Genomic DNA, 18372 nt, shown 5'->3' on the forward strand with positions numbered 1-18372 from the left:
AAGGACTCCCCAGAGAACCCTAGATAAGGCCCATTCAGACTAGAAGGACATATCCTGGAGAAGATTGGCAGATTGCTTTCAGTGGCATACTGAGAGTACTGGGCAATTTCAGGTTATCTCCTGGTGCTAGTAGACACATTTTCTGAGTGAATAGAAGCATTCCCCACTAGAACTGAAATGGCAGCTGAGAGAAATAATCTTGAGGTTTGACCTCCCAGGATCCTTACAAAGCGATAATGGTCCAGCATATGTGCTTCACGTTATGAAGGGAATAACGAGTGCCCTGGGCATAAAATGGACCTTGCACTCAGCTGGAGACCCCAATCATCAGGGAAAGTATAAAGATCCAATCAGACTTCAAATGGACCTTAGCCAAGCTATGTCAGGAAACTCAAGAAAATCCAATTGTTTCCATTGCCTTGCTCCCCATGTGGTTAGCCCCAAAGGATGAGTTAAAGTTAAGTACATTTGAACTCAGGTGTGGTAGATCCATTCCCCAAGCCCGAGAGAAAGGATACCTTAACCCTCTGGAAATGGAACAACTCAGTATGCCCTTCAGGTAAGAGAAACCATGAAAGCTCTCACGGAATATGGTAACCAGGTGCTGCCTGCACCCACTTACCCAGCCCTCCACCCCCTCCAACCAGGAGACTGGCTGAACCTAAAACCTGGAAAGCCTGCAGCCCGAGGGATCAGGTCACTCCTAAGAGCAACGGGCCCCACTTGGTGGCCCTAATCACCCATCCTGCCCTGAAGTTGCAGGGGATCAATCTGTGGACACATCACACTCAAGTGAAGAGGACCCCCAAGCCCCAGCCTCTGGAGAGACAACCTGGGACAAAGGGTCCCCTTGACTACTCGTGTGAGCCTCTCTCTTACCTGCAGTTTATCTTCCAGAATACAACCAAAAGTGTGCCTGGGTCTATTCAGGCCCTGGCAGTGATCCTCGATATCAGGACACACTTCTACCTACAGGCAAAACACCGTCATTTTGAAGGAAAAATTTGACATGTGACCATTATTCTCTTGCTAATATTTGGGCCATGTAAAAACTGTCTGGTGTCCTTTGTCTCCAAAGGGTTAGACAAATGGTGGTCACTCAGGGATACGAAGAGCTAGGGCTATGTCCTGGTGACAATCAAACATAACTAAAGGCAGCTGGGGAGAAGTTCTGCTCCTCTACCTGGGGTTATGACGACACCCAAATCAGCAGGAAGCAGTTGCAAAAGACAGACCCTCGCCCCTCAGTTCCCCTCAAGAATGAGGAGCAGGACAAACAAGAGAAGAGGGATTTGTCAACAGCAAAGCCCATTAACAATTCTCAGGAAATAAAGATAGAATCTGGATGATAAAATTAAGTCTGACCTTTTTCTTTTCCTTTGTGCTTGGTCTAGTGTCACTTGCTCATAGGGTGCCACAGGCAGAGGCCTTGCTCTGGCACTTCAGACCAGGGTTCCTAGAGCAAGATGGTTGCACCTGACACCTCAATTCAAGATGGCGGTGGCGGACTGTGTGCAGAGATGCTGTGTTAGGCGCCGTGATCTGGCACGTGAGCAGGATGGCTCCGCCTACCCCATGAGAGCTCTGCCCCCTCCCCATGGGAGATCCCTATAAAGCAGCCCTGCTCACAGCCTGTCCGGAAGAGTGTGTGCTCTAGAGTGTGAGCTCATACCTCTCCTTCTTTGATCAGAGAACAAAGCCTTCCTTTGCTTCTGAACTGAACTCTTGTTCTATTGGGGTGAGCAACACCGGGCAGAAGGACCCTTGTTGGAGATCAACTCAAAAGGGTTGGTAACGTATCTTTTAATTAATTATTAACAGTCAGGGTGCAGCCAGGAGACAGAAACCACATCAGTTACTTGGAAAGAATGAATTCAATATAAAGGATTATTAACTAGGAATAACATTGTTAACTAGATAACTGAAAGGGTAAATTGAGAACTATAAGGTGTAATGGAGACAGTGACTGCAGAAAGCAGCTATCACCCTAGGTATGAGGGAGTGCAGGGGGAAAAGTTAGAATTATTAAAATTAGAGGCTCAGTGGAAGGAAGCTGTGAGCTGAAATTCAGACCACTGAGGACGGAGCACTGCTGGGCTGGTGCTGATGTCTCTGATTGGATGTGATGAAGCTAATTCTGTGTTGAAAAACTGCAAAATGGCTTCAGCTACTGCTGTGCGGAGGCCTTGCTGCTGCCAGGGTAAAAAAGCATGGCCAGGGTGATGGTCATAGCCACCAAACAAACTCCTCTCCATCCTTCAAGACCCAGTTCAGATATCACTTCCCCTTAGAAGCCTTCCTGATCTCTTTCTTCAGATAGGAAACCCACAGGAAGCAGACAGTAAGGAGCAAGTCCTGTCTTCCCTCACCAGCCCTCTCTAGCACCCCTAACGTCAGAATTTAAGTAGAAGTCAGCTGGCCAGGCAAAACCACAATTTGCAGTGACTCAAATGACAAAAGTGACAAAGAAGAGTACAGAAGAGTTTTGGAGCTGAGACACCATGGTGTCATAACTGGTACAGGAGTCTGCCCATCAATGCTGTGATGCAGGAACTGCTATTACTCCCATTATACAGATGAGGAACCGACGGTCTAGAGAAGTCAAGGGCACTTGCCTAATAAGTTGATGTGGCAGTGCCCTGATTTGAAGCCAGGTCCATCTGTTCTACTGGCAATACTATACCAAGTTTCCTTCACACTCTTATGTGAAGAAAATGTGAGAAAACAGAACAGTTTTGAAGTCCCAGTGTTGTTGAGTGGGCAGCTGGGGGATGAGGTGGGGTGGGGGTTCAGGCAAGAGCAGGGAAGCAGGTGTGAGGCAGTCCTGACAAATGTCTCCCAAGGAGCTACTTTAATGTCTCACTTTTAAGAAAGTTGAGATCTTTATTCTTTGATCAAAACTTAGCCACCCAACAAACTCCTTTCCATCCTTCAAGACCCGTCTCAGATGTCACCTCCTCTGAGAAGCCTTCCTAATCTCTACAAAGCCAGCCATGCCCCCCAAGGTGCTCCTGTAGGACTTGATGCAGACACCTAGGTGGAGTTTACATGTCTATATGCCACTAGATTGTGGGCTCCTGAGGGCAGGCCCAGGTCCATATAGGCTCTGCCTGGCTCATGGTGGGCACCCAAAGTCTAGTGATACTAATAAAGGCTTTTTTCTTCCAGAAGCTTGTTTCTGTGGGAGCACTGGCAACTTCAGGACCATATTTTTGACTCATTTTCTGCCTTTCAGTAGTTCTCGGTCTAGTGGTGAAGAAATGTTGAAAAAACACTGAAAAACAAAATCCCCCAAGTTTAACTCTTCACCTCCCACCTTTTTCAACCTATTCTTCTCACTTCAGTAGGATGCAATTGTAACCTTCTGAAGCCCCTGCTAAAACCTTCCGAAGGCTTCCATTGCTCTTAGGATGAAGACTAACTCCTCAACGTTGTTGCTTAATCCCCTGACCTCTGTCCTGCACCCCTCAACAGCCTTGCACTTCACCACTCCCCTTCTTCCTCCTTCCCCTCCACCCTCCCAGTTCCTGAACCTCTTCACTTTCCCAAACCCACCAAGCTCTTTGCATCCTGTTCTTTGCAGTGGGGATTCCTCTACCCAGAACCGTCTCCTCTGGCTCCCTTTTTTTTTTTTTTTTTAAGAGAACTGGTTTTAATTTAGAAGAGTGTCTTCAACTATCCACTAATATATATATATATATATATTTATTTATTTATTTTATTTTTTTTTACAAAGTAACTTTCTCTACCTTATTTCTTTTTTTTTACATCTTTATTGGAGTATAATTGCTTTACAATGGTGTGTTAGTTTCTGCTTTATAACAAAGTGAATCAGTTATACATATACATATGTCCCCATATCTCTTCCCTTTTGCATCTCCCTCCCACCCTCCCTATCCCACCCCTCTAGGTGGTCAGAAAGCACCGAGCTGATCTCCCTGTGCTATGCGGCTGCTTCCCACTAGGTATCTATTTCACATTTGGTGCTGTATATATGTCCACGTCACTCTCTCACTTTGTCACAGCTTACCCTTCCCCCTCCCCATATCCTCAAGTCCCTTCTCTAGTAGGTCTGAGTCTCTCTGACTTATCTTTTATGTCTGGGATGCTGAGTCACTTCCTCCAAGAGGTTATTGGCAGGGTAACCTGATGCTCCTGGGGCAAACTGTTCCTGACCACACCCCTCACCTACCGAATTGCAATGGCCTTCACTTACTCAGGAGGGCAGCTCCCTGCACGAGGCAGGTGCTCTGTAAAATCAATTTGAATGAATGAATTAAAAACTTAAAAGCAACAAAAAACTAACAGCAGTCTCACCAAGCTGTTTTGGAAGTCACAGCTGCCTAAGGCATGGTGAAATAACTTTACCATCTAGGGACCTTGTGAAAAGGGGTGCTCTGGAATGGGGTAGGGGGCTCTGACTGGGAGTCAGAAGATAGGGTTGGAGCCTTGGTGATCTGGACCACAGTTGTGGCTATGTTAGTGTCTTCATCTGTAGAATAAGTATTGTAGGGGAGGAAAAAGCCTTTTCCTCTTCTCCTAGGTTCTGCAGCTGGGGCCTGGAAACTGAAGAAAGACAGATTAACAAGAAAAAAAAAAAAAGCACAGTTTATGAATGAGTGCAGCATGCATACATGTGGGAGAAATGCAGTAATGAGTGCCTCAAATGGGCTTATATAGCAGCTTAATGAAAAACAATAAATTTGTAGAGCAGTGATAAGACAAAGGAAAGAGTGGGTAGGAAAATACATGGGAAACTAATAGAAGATAAGGATTATTTTAGTAAGATGTGTTATGGAGAGTCCTCGTGGTGCCACCTCTGTGCTGATAAGAGTATAGAATTGTCTCCCACAATTAAGAGTCTAAGGGTTGTCCTCCTGTGTCCTCATCTTCCTAGTACAGGAGAAGGAGACACCTCTGCAAATGGAAATTTATGTTCTGCTTTTAGGCAAATGGGGGTGAGGGTGGAGAGCTTTTTTTTTGTCTACTGTGTCTCAATTGTCTTCAGCTCAAAATAATCCTTCTGCCAAAGTGGCATATTTTGAGGTGGCATATTTTCTATCCCCTACAGTCTAAAAATGCCTGTCCTTCCTGACATACAGGGCTGTGATGTGATAGCACATATGGAAACTGTGCAAACTGTAAAGTACTGTATGGATATCATGCATAAATAGTCCCATGATCATTATCTCCAGGAAACTGTCCAGGCTGCCGGCTTGCCAGCTTTGTTCACTGCCGTCCAAACCCAGACCTTAAGCTTTCCATCTCCTTCTCCCTAAGGGCCAGGCCAGTCTTTTTACAGAGAAGACGCATCAAAGGCCCAACGGAGGATTTTTATAGTTCAATGTTGCACAAACTTCCTTCTTGAGAGATAAGGAGTCTGGAGAAAAGGTGGGAAGCTAATCTAAACTTCCTGCTCTCCAGCCCCTCCCCCTACCATGCCTGACTCCTTTAAGATGAAGCCTATAGGCTGCTCCTGACTTTTGTTTATATCATTCATGATCCCCCTGCCCACGGTTTTCCTTTGTGGGACTTTCCTACTGCTCTCTGTGGAAGCAAGAGAGACACATCTAATAAAAATGACCCAATGCATCCCCATAACCCCAGGTCCCCAGAGCCATAAATCAAAGGATAGAGCTCTTTGAACATTATCCAGCTGCAGGAATGGGACATTCCAAAGAAGAACTAAAATCACCCTGAAACTGACTCCTTAACAAGGCAAAGACATCATGAAATAAATATTAATGCACCCACTATATGTCAGGTATTTAACATGTTTTGTAACACTCAAACTTTACATCAACTATCCCCATTTTATAGATGAATAAATTGTGTTCAGAAAGCTTTTAGTTAGATGGATGGACGGATAGATAGACAGATAAATGGTTGGGCGGATGGATGGAGAGGCTTCTTGCCACAGACAAGAGAAAGTACTTGTATCTTCCCCAAAAGACAGAGCTGCCAAGTCACATTTGGTTTCATATCAAAGCTCATCACAGGAAAAGGCTACGCGTGTCACTAGACCAGTGCAAGACAAGGCCATGTGATGGCAAAGCTGTTCCCTGAACCTAAGATTATAGGGAGGATCTTTCAATTTTTAGTTGCAGCTTTGGAGTCAGAAGAATCTGAGTAGTGGCTCCACCATTTACTTCCTGTGTGACCACGGACAAGTTACTGAACACCTCTGTGCTCAGTTTCTTCATTTGTAAACTGGAGGACTACCCAGCCTAATAGTGCTGTGAGGCTTACATTATATTGCTCGAATAGAGATATTTGTTAAATATTTTAAACAAATACTTGTGTTAAATATAAGTCAGTTTTCTCCTCTCTGTCATGTAGGCAACGTGAAAACCATTGCAGAGATGAGCTGAGAGTGGTTAGAAACTCCCCTGTGGGAGGAAGACTCCAGATACAGCTGAGTCGCTCCAGAGCATGGCGAGCTGTATGCCTCTGGGATTGAGAAAAGACTCGTTTCTGTTCAGGTAGCCAAAAAGAAAATGAGTTTCCCCTTGTCACGAGGAAATTGAAGGTGATTCTGACTCTGAGTGACCTCTGAACTATGGCTTAATTTCAGTGGCATCTGAGAAACTCAGGTCCAGGCTTCCCAGGGCTCTGTTCTTTCAACTGAGAGAGGAACAGGTAGAGAGAAGCGGAGACGGGGACAGAAAGGGATAAGGACTGAAGACCTAAAGCAGCTAGGAGGCTCATTTTCTTTTCCTGACTTACCCTAAAGAAGGGTATAGAAGGAAAATATATTCCTTACATTGTGTCAGGATGGGAGTGTGTGTGTGTGTGTGTGTGTGTGTGATTGTGAGGATGGGTGTATGTGGAGAGGGGAGTCTGGGAGGGAAGTGGGTGTGGCTGCATGTGAGAGGCTGTATGTGTGCTTGTGGGGAGTGTAGAAGGTGGGTGTGGATGTGTGGGAGGCGTGTGGGGAGAAGATTGAGTATAGGGGTGTGCAGATGTGGGTAGGTATATGGGGATGGGGGAGAGCGTGGGAAGGAGAGTGGGCCTGAGTCATCACACTGAGGGGATAAGCCTCAGCAGATGCATAAAATCACACAGGTCTGAGCGTTGTTAACAAGATCTTCTTCCCTGGACATTTGTAAATAAGTTTATTTTCCAATCATTCACTCATTTATTTTCCCATTGTCAACACTGACGTACAGGGAGAAAAAGAAAAATATTGAAATCCCTGAAGGACTTACAGTCTTGGAGAAGGCAAGACACAGATGAGTTTAGCAACAATAGTGAACCCAATGCCAAGTGCCAGGCACTGTTCTGAGCACTTTGTGTGTACCATCTGGTTGCCTGCTCACAATGACCCTACATGATATGTCCTATAGTGACTTCCGTCTCACAGAGGCTTGTTGTAACCGGTCCAAGGTCACACAGCTTGTGAGTGGGGCTGGAATTCTCATGCATGCAGCCTGGCTCCTGAAAATGTGCTCTTAAGTGTCACATCAAGTCTATACCATCTGTTCCCAGCTGACCTACAGGGCTAGGCTACGTCCCTTGTAAAGGACTGGCTGCCAGGGAGCAATCACCCCCTGAGAGGCTTGGTGCTCTAGCATGTGTGAATGCTTAACCCGTTGCCCTAGGTCCACTGCTGTCTGGGCCCAGTCACTTGCCCCATTCCTCTCCCTACATCTCTTATCCTTTTCTACTTCTCACCCCAAGATTAGGCAGAGAGAGGTATAGAGAGGAGACCAGTGTGAATTTAAGGGCTCATCTGCCCTCTGCCCATCAACATACCCAGCAGATCTGGTATATTTTTCACCCCAAAATCCTCCATCCTGCTGATCCTGGGAGGCTATGCCCATTACAGCCACCTCGATTCTAAGCCACCTCCACCATCAGGGTTAGACTCTGGGGTAGGTCTGGCCCAAGTCTACTAGCCTGAGAGACAAGGAATTTCCTGGGGAATAACTCAACCCCAGGGAACCAAATGGAGGCCGATGCAGAGTAAGGCCTGCTGTTTCTCCTCAACTTTGCCCCAGCCTGTCAGCCACCGCCCCTGCCCCTCCCCCCATGCCCTTGTGCCTGGGTCCTGGGGAAAGAGGCTGGCGAGGACAAACTGGAAGAGCAGATTCATTCAAGCCCCCCCAAGCCATCGGAGGTCAGAGCATGGTGATGCCCCTTAATAACAGGTGACAAAAACAGGATGAAGAACTCCTCCTGGGGGTGTTCTTTAAATCACCGCAGGGCTTAGGTGTGCTGAGGGGATCAGCAGAGGCTGGGGGACACAGTGACAGCTGCAAAAACGCCAATGCCAGAGGTGGCAGGGCCAGCGGTGTGTGTAGCAAGAGGACAGCATGCAGATGTCATCTGGCAACAGACTGGGCCCATTGCTCACACAGGAGTCACTATCTGGGAGCTCTCAGAGACAGAGACATTTTGGTAGGGGGAGCAGCTTGAAAGGGAACGGGGTCACACACTAGTGAACGCTGGAGTGAGAGTATGCTTACTGTATGTTATCATTTCTGGCAGTTAAAAGCCCTCATTTATAAATGCTCCAAAAGCCTGTGTTCCTGCCTGAGGGCAGGTGGAGGTTTTAGCAGTGCAGTACAAATGTTGGCCATCATCTCTTCTAAAAGGAACAATTCGTGCTCGCTTCAGCAGCACATAGACTAAAATTGGAATGATACAGGGAAGATTAGCACAGCCCTTTGCAAGGGTGACATGCAAATTCGTGAAGCGTTCCATATTTTTATATATGTATATGTATAGCTGATTCACTTTGTTATACAACAGAAACTAACACACCATTGTAAAGCAATTATACTCCAATAAAGATGTTAAAATAAAATAAAATAAAAAAGGAACACTTCAACAGAGAGCCCCAGCTGAAAGAGCCGAGGGACATTCCTCAGCTGTGTTTGTCCCACCCCTGGTGTCCAGTACAGCCGGGAGGTCATCTGAGCCAACTCAGGCCAGCCAGCGACCTACGACCTATGGTCTAGCCCCAAAACGGAGCCAGGCCGATCATATTCCCACTTCAGGAATCTGAACCAAGAATGCTGAGATGTGCAGGCAGTTAGCAGAGGGGCTGGGGGCCACGGGAATGCGTTGGAAGGTCCCACCCGGCGGAGTTGGAGCTGCCGTGGGAGGGGGAGAGGCCAGGAGGAGGCAGGCAGAGACCTGGGTAGGAGAAGGTGTGCAGCGAGAAGTGAGGCTCTAGAGAAGACGGCGAGAAAGGCAGCGACAGAGGTGGACACCACGACCCACAGAACCCCCAGGGCCCCTCAGTCGCAGCTCCAGCCCTGACTCCCTTTCTCCTGAGGGGCTCCCTGTTCCATGGAACCAGGAATCCCGAGTATCTGATGGCCAGGGTGACCTCCCTGCAGGATGCTGGGGGCATCTGGGTTGAAGGAGACCTGATGTTCAGTCCACAGTGGCTTTGCAGATTACAGCCAGGACATTGAAGGATGGTGTGAGCAAGGAGCAGAGTGGACGTGATGATCAGCTGCCTCCCGACCACATCAGAGGTGAAGCAAGAGGAAGTTGACTTTGAAAGCCTTCACACAGCTACATTGTGCCTCAGGCAGGCAGGGAAAACGGTGCACTGGTTATTTCCAGGGATCCGGCAGCTAGAGTGCCTCAAATCCCAGCTGCTTTTTCTAACTGTGAGAACCTGGTCGTAAATGTACTCTTCTAAGTCTCAGTTTCCACATCTGTAAAATGGGCATCGAACAGAACCTCCTCCCTCAGGTTGTTGGGGGTCTCACGGGGTTTGCCTGGAAAGCAACATGCTTGGTCTGTCCTTTAGATGCTATAATTATGTGCGTAAACTCCTCCATGAATGGCAAGAGGTAGATTAGAGGCTGAGGACTCTTTTTGCCTGAAGAATTTTCTGCCTGCAGTGACCAGCGTGGGCTTGTCCAATGACAGGAGCACACCCCTTCTCTTTGTCCCCCTTCAGGGCCTCTGTGGGGAAAGAGGCTTTCAGAGTCACTCTGGCCGCAGACAGGCCTTACTTAGCCAGGCTTATTAATAGGAGCCGTGTCCATTTCTGTCTTAAAATAGCCATAGAAAGTTACTTAATATGAGCTTCCAGGTGGGTGGTCAAATTGCTTTTATTGTCTTCCTCTCAGGGGAGTTCAAGAACAGCCATCTGCCAGGCATAGGGGCCTCCTGGCTCCAATGAGAGGGGCCTGCCCAAGGGAGGGGCACTGGACTTGGAGGGCAAGAACCTTGGCCTAGAACAAGGCCCCACCACCTGCATAGCTCAGGCTCTAAATACTAAAGTTCTAAATACTTTAAGAGGGTCTCTGCCTAGAACAAGGGCCTTGTAACAAAAAGTCCCTTCCGCGACCTCAAATTCCACACCCCGCCACCTGCACCATTACTTGCCCTCCTTGAATTTCTTACTCATCCCACTTCCAAACCCTATTTAGCCATTACACCCTCAGGAGCCCTCCATCCACTGTGGACACGCACTCCCTTTAACCCCGGATCCTCGTTAGAAGGCTCTCATCATCTTTTGTTTTAACAGAAGTCTTCACTCTCTATGTAGCCCTTCAGGAGAAAGTTGCTCACCCTCTCAGGCCCATATCCTACACCTCTGAAGTAGAAGTGGTGGCTGGATTTTCCTGGCTTCCCTCTGTCACTTCCACAACCATTGCTTGTCCAGACTCACAGCTTTCTTTGAGCCTCATGCCATCCAACATCTCTCCTCCCCAATACTGAAAACTGTCCAATGCTCATTCACTGAATCATTCATGGCCTGGCTCTCAGTATTCCTCTCCTGCTCAAGTCCTGTGTCACCCTAAGAGATTTCAGTGCCCAGGCAGACAACTGACTGGACTGTTACTTCCTTGATCTCTAACTCCAAGGGACCTCACCTCTACTCTGCTTCAGCCACCCTCCCAGACCCCACCCTTGATCTTGTCGTGACCCAGGACTGTGTCATCTGGACTCTAGTAACCTCCTTCATGGTTGCATTCTCCCACTCTTTTGGCTATCTCAAGCCTTCATACCCATGATACCTGCACTCTGACCTCCAAGAGACCCCAGCTCTTTGTTCCTTCCATTTCTTCCAGTCTATCAGTCCCCCCAGCTGGAAGTCCAGACTTGGTAGGTGATCATGTGAACTGCACTCACACCAGTACCACCAGTTTCCTTGCATGCTATCCTGCTATGTCTTCCTGCCCCAACAAATTCCAGTTATTTTCTTCCAGCCTCCGTGGAGACCGTTCAAGTCCTGCTCTTCAACCTGTGCCTGGGGCTTCCCCTGCTGATTCCTCTGTTACAACCTCTCCTCTCTGCTTCAACACTCTCACTCCTCCAATATTTTCCTCTTGCCCTATACATCTGTCCAGTCTATTGCATCTGACAAGAACTCTCCTAAGTCCCTTTCTATCAACCTCCAATTTGAGCTCCCCCTGCGATAATCTATTCACGTGTCCCCTCTTTCTCTTACACATTCCCCAGCTCACTGCACTCTGGCTTCTGTCCTAACCATTCCATGGAAACTGCTTTCCCTAAAGTCATTGTTCTAGGTACTATTACTGTGTAATAAAGTACAAATTACCCCAAAATGTAGTGGCATAAAACAACCATTTTATTATGCTTGTGCATTCTGAGGGTCTGGAAGTCAGATCGGTCACAAAGTATCGCTTGTCTCTGCTCCATGATGATGACCAGAGAGACCTAGACACACCTCTCTATGTGGTTTGGCTTCCTCACAGCATGGTGGCCTCAGGGTAGTCTGGCTTCTTACATGGCATGCCCTAGCGTTCCAGGAAATGAGGTGGAAGAAGCATTGTTTTTTATGATTCAGAAATTGTGACTTTTATAGCCTCAGAAGTCCCATAGCACCACTTCCACCATGATCACTAATCAAAGTGGTCACAAGCCCTCCCAGAATCAAAGGGAGATAGTATAGACCCCATCTCTCAGTGGGACAGAGGCAAGGTCACATTGTAGAAGAGTATATGGGATGGGAAATATTGTTACGGTCATCTCTGAACGATACAATCTGCAACAGTCTTCAATGATCTTCCAATGACCAATTCCAAAGGATGTTAATATCTTGATCGCTACTGTATTTGCTATTGCTGATCATTCCCTGCTTTGTGAAACTGTCTACATCCATCCATCTGGGTTACCACAGTCTTCCTATTCTAGACAGACCTCTGTCTGTATCTTCCCCTTCATGAGAATGTTCCCTAAGTGTCTATTCTCAGCCCATAGCTTATCTCATTCTTTGGCTTCTCTCCCATGGCTTCGGTTACCATCTACATGCCATTAACTCCCAAATCTATCCCACACAGACCTTTTAAGCATTGGACTATATACCCATCAGCCTGGTTGATGTGTTCATAAATACCTCAATTTCAGCATCTCCAAAGTTGAACTCACCATCTTCCACTTTAAACCGTCTCCTCCTCTGGTATTCTTTCTCTCTCTTAGGAATACCCAGTTGTCCAAACTTTGACTCTTCTTTTTCCCTCACTTTCACATCAATTACTTACCAAGTCTTGCTCTTTTTGTCTCTTAAATCATTCTACAAATTTTGTTATCATTTTACAGATGAAAAGATTGAGAATCAGAGAGGTTGTTATTTCCCAAGGTTAAACAGCTAGCATCTATTTCGTCTTTCATGTGTTAATCAAACACGTATTGGGTACAACTAAGCTCTAGGAAGTGGAATAAAAAAAAGTTATGACATGGTCCCTGGTCATTTTCATGGAAGAGGTTGGCAAGTAAGCAGTAGATTACTATAATGTGTGATAAATGCTGTGATTCTGGGAAGCATTGGGTACAACAGGGGCAGTGAGTCCAACTGGGGCTGGGAGAAGTGAAGGTGGGGGCTGTATTAGTCATCTATTGCTGTGTAACAAATTATACCAAACTTTAGCTGCTTAAAACAGCAAACATGTATTAGATCACCATTTCTGTGGGTCAGAAATCTGGGTACTGCTTAGTTGGTACCTCTGGCTCAAGGTCTCACAAGGCTGCAGTCAAGGTGTCATCTGGGACTGCAGTCATCTCAATGCTTGACTTGGGGAGGATTCATTCTGAATCAATACCCCACTCACCTGGCTGTTGGCAGGCCTCAGGTCCTCACTGGCTGTTGGCCAAACGCATCAGTTTCTTGCTATGTGGGCCTCTCCCTAGGACTACTCACAACAAGGCACCTGACTTCCTTGAGCAAGGGTTCTGAGAGAAAAAGAGTGAGAACAAGGCAAGAGGAGAGGGAGCCCAAGATGGAAGCCATGGTCTTTTTGTAACCTAGTCTTATAAGCGATATCCCATCACTTATGTCATATTCTATTTCTTAGAAGTGAATCACTGGGTGTAGCCCACACTCAAAGGAAGGGATTGCACAGGGCATGAAGACCAGGATGAGGCACTCGCTGGGGAACATCTCAGAGATGGTCTATCATAAGGGTCAGGGATACCTGAACTAGACTCAGAAGGAGTTAGATAGGTGAAGAGCTATGTAAGACCATTCTAGGCAGAGAATGCTATATGTGAAATAACTTGGAAGTGAGGGAGGGAGAGCTCCTGGAGTTGGAGGAATTACATGTTCAGGAAGGTTGGAGTGGAGGCTGCCATCCATATGGAGATTAGAATGCAAGCTGACGTTGAGATCAGTTTGATGACCAATTCTGTCATCCAATGGATCACCTGTGCCTCCCAACTTAGTGTCAAATCCTTGCTTAATATGCTATCGTCCCCTCTATGATTTAACCAAGTTTTAAATAGTTAATCAACATTGAATATTTCACATACACAACAAAGCTTCATTATATAAAAAGATAAAGAAATTGAACTTGAAATCTCTTTTTTCTTTACAAAACCTCAAAGATGCTCAGAATGATATTCCAGTAGAACACATTAATAAATCATTACAAAGGTGAAAAGCATGACTAGTATTTCCAGTTATCAGTGGGTAAAGATGACTTGACACTCTGGAATGTACTTAATTTTTAAATAAAATTTTACATTGAAGTATAACACACAGAAAAGCCCACAAAGTACAATTCAATGAATTTTCACAAAGTAAATATCACCCAGATTGAAAAAAATATATATATATCACCCTCCCCTCCAAATCTCCATTGTGCTACCTCATAGTCGCTCACTCCTTTCCAAAGATATCCACTACCCTGATTTCTCTCATCAGAGCAGTTTTTCCTGTGTTTGAACTTTATTAAATGGAATAATATATTCTGTACTCTGTTCTTGGTGCTCATTATTCATTTTTGTGAAATTCAGTCATGTTGTTTAAATGTAGCAGGGACTGGTTCATCCTCACTGCTGTATAGTATTACACTGCAGTGCTAAAACACTGTTTATTTCTCCATTCTGCACTGGATATAAATTTAGACTGTTTCTAGTTTGGGGAAATTAAGAATAGTAGTGTTATAACCATTCATGATTATGCCCCATGTTGTACATATGTACACATTTTTATTTGGTCTATGTCTAGGAGTGGACTTACTGGGTCATTAGTAGATTCAGACAGTTTTCCAAGGTGGTTTTTACCAACTTACACTCCAGGAGCAATGTTTATGTGTTCCATTTGCTCTATATCTTTGCCAACACTTTGTATTATTGATATTAACGTTTTTACCATAAGTTATTCTGAAGTGTGTACAGTGAGACCTTATTGAGGAATAATTTACATTTCTCTAATAACTAGTGATATTGAGCATTTTTTCATATGGTTGACCTTTGAATGTCTTCTATCATGAAGTGTTTGCTTAAACTTTTGCTCATTTCTCTATTGGATTTTTTTTCGTATTGCTTTGCAGACATTCTTTATATATTGTACTAATTTCCTTGGAGAGCCATAACAAAGTACCGTCAACTGGGTGGCTTAAACAACAGAAATGTATTGTCTCACAATTCTGGAGGCTAGAAGTCTGAGATCAAGGTGTTGGCAGAGTTGGCTCCTGCTGAGGGCTAGGAGAAAAAGTCTGTTTCACAATTTTCTCCTAGCTTCTGGTGGTTTGCTGGCCACCTTTGTTATTCCTTGGCTTGAACATCTCTGATTTCATCTTCACATGGTATTCTCCCACTGTACATGTCTCCATATCCAAATTTCCCCTTTTATAAGGACACCAGTCATATTGGAGTAGGGACTCACCCTACTCCAATATGACTTCATCTTAACTAATTACATCTGCAATGACCCTATTTCCAAACAAAGTCACATTCTAGGGTGCTAGGGGTTAAGACTTCAACATATGAATTTGAGGGAGAGGGACACAATTCAACTGATAACGTTTTTTGAACATTAGTCTCCTAGTCTGTGGTTTGCTGTCACTCTCTCAATAGTATTGCAGTAGATTAAAGGTGACTATAAATTCTTTTTCACTCTCCCATTGAGAACTGGTGTTTTTACTCCCTCCCTCTGAATCTAGGCTTGCCCTGTGACTGCTTAATCAATAAGACATGTTGAAAGCAATGCTGTATCAGTTCTGGTCCTGGCTTTTGAGAGCTTGGGCAGCTTCTACTTCTTCCCTCTCTGGAAGACTTGCTCTTGAGACACCAGTCTGTGAGAAGTCCGAGCCATATGCAGAGGCCGTGTGGAGGTACTCCTAAGTCAGCAGCCCTAGCAGAGCCCCCAATCAATAACCACCATTTATTAACCAGTCATGTAAAAGAGCCATCTTGGACGTTCCATCTCAGATGAGCTTTAGATGACTCAACCCCAACCAGCATCTGCCCAGCTAAGTCAGCCAACCCTCACCTTCATAAGAGGGAATAAAATGATTGCGATTTGTGTCAATAAGTTTTTTTTTTTTTGGCTGCACCATGAGGCATGCGGGATCTTAGTTCCCCCACCAGGGATGGAACTCGTGCCCCCTGCAGTGGAAACGTGGAGTCCTAACCACTGGACCGCCAGGGAATTCCCATTGTGTCAATAAGTTTTGATGAACAAAAGTTCTTAATTTTAATGTATTCCAAGTTTATCAATACTTTTCTTTAGGTTTAGTGCCTTGTTTAAGACCTATTGGCCTCCTTCTAGGACACAAGTCTTTTCTATGTTATATCTTGGAAGCTTATTGATTATCTTTCACACTTTAATCTACATTAGCTAAATGATTTTTGTGTATGATATAATGTAGTGGGGACATATTCCTTTTGAATTTAATGATAATAGTAACTTTTTTGAATTTAAAATTAAGCGTGGTATAAAACACCAACATAGTAGTAATTTAACCTCACAAGTAAGCAAGAGAAAACTTGACATCTCCATAATTATTTTACCCATCTGCTAACCTATCACTCCCCAAATAGGTCTGAAGACAATGGAGAATTAGTTACTTATTCATTCATAAAACATTTATTGAGAGATTTACATTTATGTGTGCCAGATTCTGAACTAGATGCTGAAAATAGGGCTCTCTTCATGTAATTACAATCTTGTGGGAGAATGGGCAATAACACGTAATTTAGATTATGCTGAGTGTTACGAGAAAAGCAGAGATGCTACTGGAGACCAGGAACTCCTAAGTTAGTCCAGGGGGAGGTTGGGGTACATCAGAGAGATTCCTCACAGAAGTGATGCTTGAGACTCATGGGATGAATATTAATTATCTAGACAAAGAATTGGAGGGATGAAAAGTCCAGGCAGAAGAAAACACAGCATGTGCAGAGAACTCCATGTAGGGAATAACCCAGCATGTTAGAGATACTAAAGGAGTCTCACGTGGCTAGAGAAGTGAGGGTGAGGTGGACACAAAATGAAGCTGGAGAGGTAGGAAGGGGCTAGACTTGTAAGCCTTCTTAAAGGAATCCAGGTTTTATCCCAGGAGCAATGGGATGCCTTTCAGAGGGTTTAAGCAGGGGAGGGGCATGATCACATTTGTGTTTTTTGAAGATCACTAAGGCTGCCTTGTAATACAAGGTAGATTTTAGGCTGCAGGCCTGCAAGGTAACTATTACTCCACAGACCTGCAAACCTTGTAAGAGTCCAGCTGCGAGGCCGAAGAAAGAGCCTGGAGACAACGACAGAGACATTAAGTATATATTGGATAGTGAATCTTACAAGTCCAAAGCGAAGTCCTGGAGTGACACCTCACCATGTACAGCAGACAGTGGCAGGACTTAGCAGCAGTCTTCTAGAGGGGAGAGGGTAGAATCTACCAGTTATAGGGGGTATTGACGTCAGGTTGGCTCATCAATTACCAGAGAAACCAGCAGCTGGGGCGGAGGTCAAGTGCCATAGGCCGTTACTGATTAAGCCCTATGATTAAGAGGATTGAATAGTTGTGTGAGTAGGGTGTAGGTGAAGCAGGGACTGGACAGCAGGGGGATGTACAGAGAACAAGACAACAGCCATCTTTAGGGCCCCGACCATACAGTAGAACATGAGCAGTGTCTGACACAGGCTTCAAAATGCCACGGTGGTCCCAAGGATGGAGAAATCCCATTGTTGGGGCAACAGGAAGGCCTTTATGGAGAAGGTACTGTTGCATGGCAGAATTATTTGGACATGAGAAGACAGAGCGTGTGTGTGTGTGTGTGCGTGTTGGGAGGCAGAGGGGAAAGAGTCCAGGTATAGGCAGTGGCCTGTGCTCAGTCATAAGCTAGGTAAGTGTGGGACATATTTGGAGAATGGTTAAGTGTCCAGTCTGGCTGGAGGATAATGGGGGATAAACCTGGAGGGATAGGTAGCAGATATGAAGGGCCCCAGAAGGCGTACATGGATACCTTATGCACAGCCATTCCTCATAACGTGTGGATTCTGTGTTTGCAAATTCACTTACTTTGCTAAAATTTATCTGTAACCCCAAGTCAATACTTGCAGCAAGTTTGTAGTCATTTGTGGATATGTGCAAAATTTTTACCAAAATTTTGAGTCAACTTGTGTGCACCTTCCCAGCTGAGGTTGCAAGGTGACCCTCTGCTTTCGTATTTCAGCCTCTTGCTGTAAACAAACGTCCTTTTTGTGGTCTATTTGGTGGCACTCTTTTGCATTTTCACACTTTTTGCAGGTGATTTCACTGTTTAAGGCAGCCCCAAAGCATACTGCTGAAGTGCTACCAGAGTTCCTAAGCACAAGAAGGCTGTTTTTTGGAGAAAATACGTGTGTTGGATAACCTTTGTTCAGGTGTGAGTTATGGCACAGTTGGCCATTAGTTCAATGTTAATGAATCAATGATACATATTAAAAATATAATGTGTGTGTATATATATATATATATATATATATATATATACTTTTCTTTAAACAAAAACATAAAACAAAGCTATGTATTGATCAGTTGATGAAAATGTGCCAAAAGGCTTATGGGAACCTAATCCTGTATTTTCCCTGGGAGCAATGGTTCAATATTAGCAATTTCAGTGTTTGCTGCCACTTTGTAAAACTTCCTGGAATAATGAGCATTGACTGTACCTATGCACACA

General features: G+C 45.1%; 1 non-coding gene across 1 annotated transcript; it reads left to right on the top strand.

Annotated features, from left to right (window-relative positions):
- The first annotated feature begins 8606 nt into the window (after positions 1 to 8606).
- Positions 8607 to 8712, top strand: LOC115801895 (U6 spliceosomal RNA). Its single transcript, XR_004022253.1, has one exon. It is a non-coding gene; the product is annotated as a U6 spliceosomal RNA (small nuclear RNA).
- Positions 8713 to 18372: the final 9660 nt, after the last annotated feature.

Source organism: Delphinapterus leucas, chromosome 1 (genome assembly GCF_059928025.1).
Source record: "Delphinapterus leucas isolate spDelLeu-1000000601 "Yukka" chromosome 1, BTC_Dleu_Yukka2, whole genome shotgun sequence".
NCBI classification, from domain to species: Eukaryota; Metazoa; Chordata; class Mammalia; order Artiodactyla; family Monodontidae; genus Delphinapterus; species Delphinapterus leucas.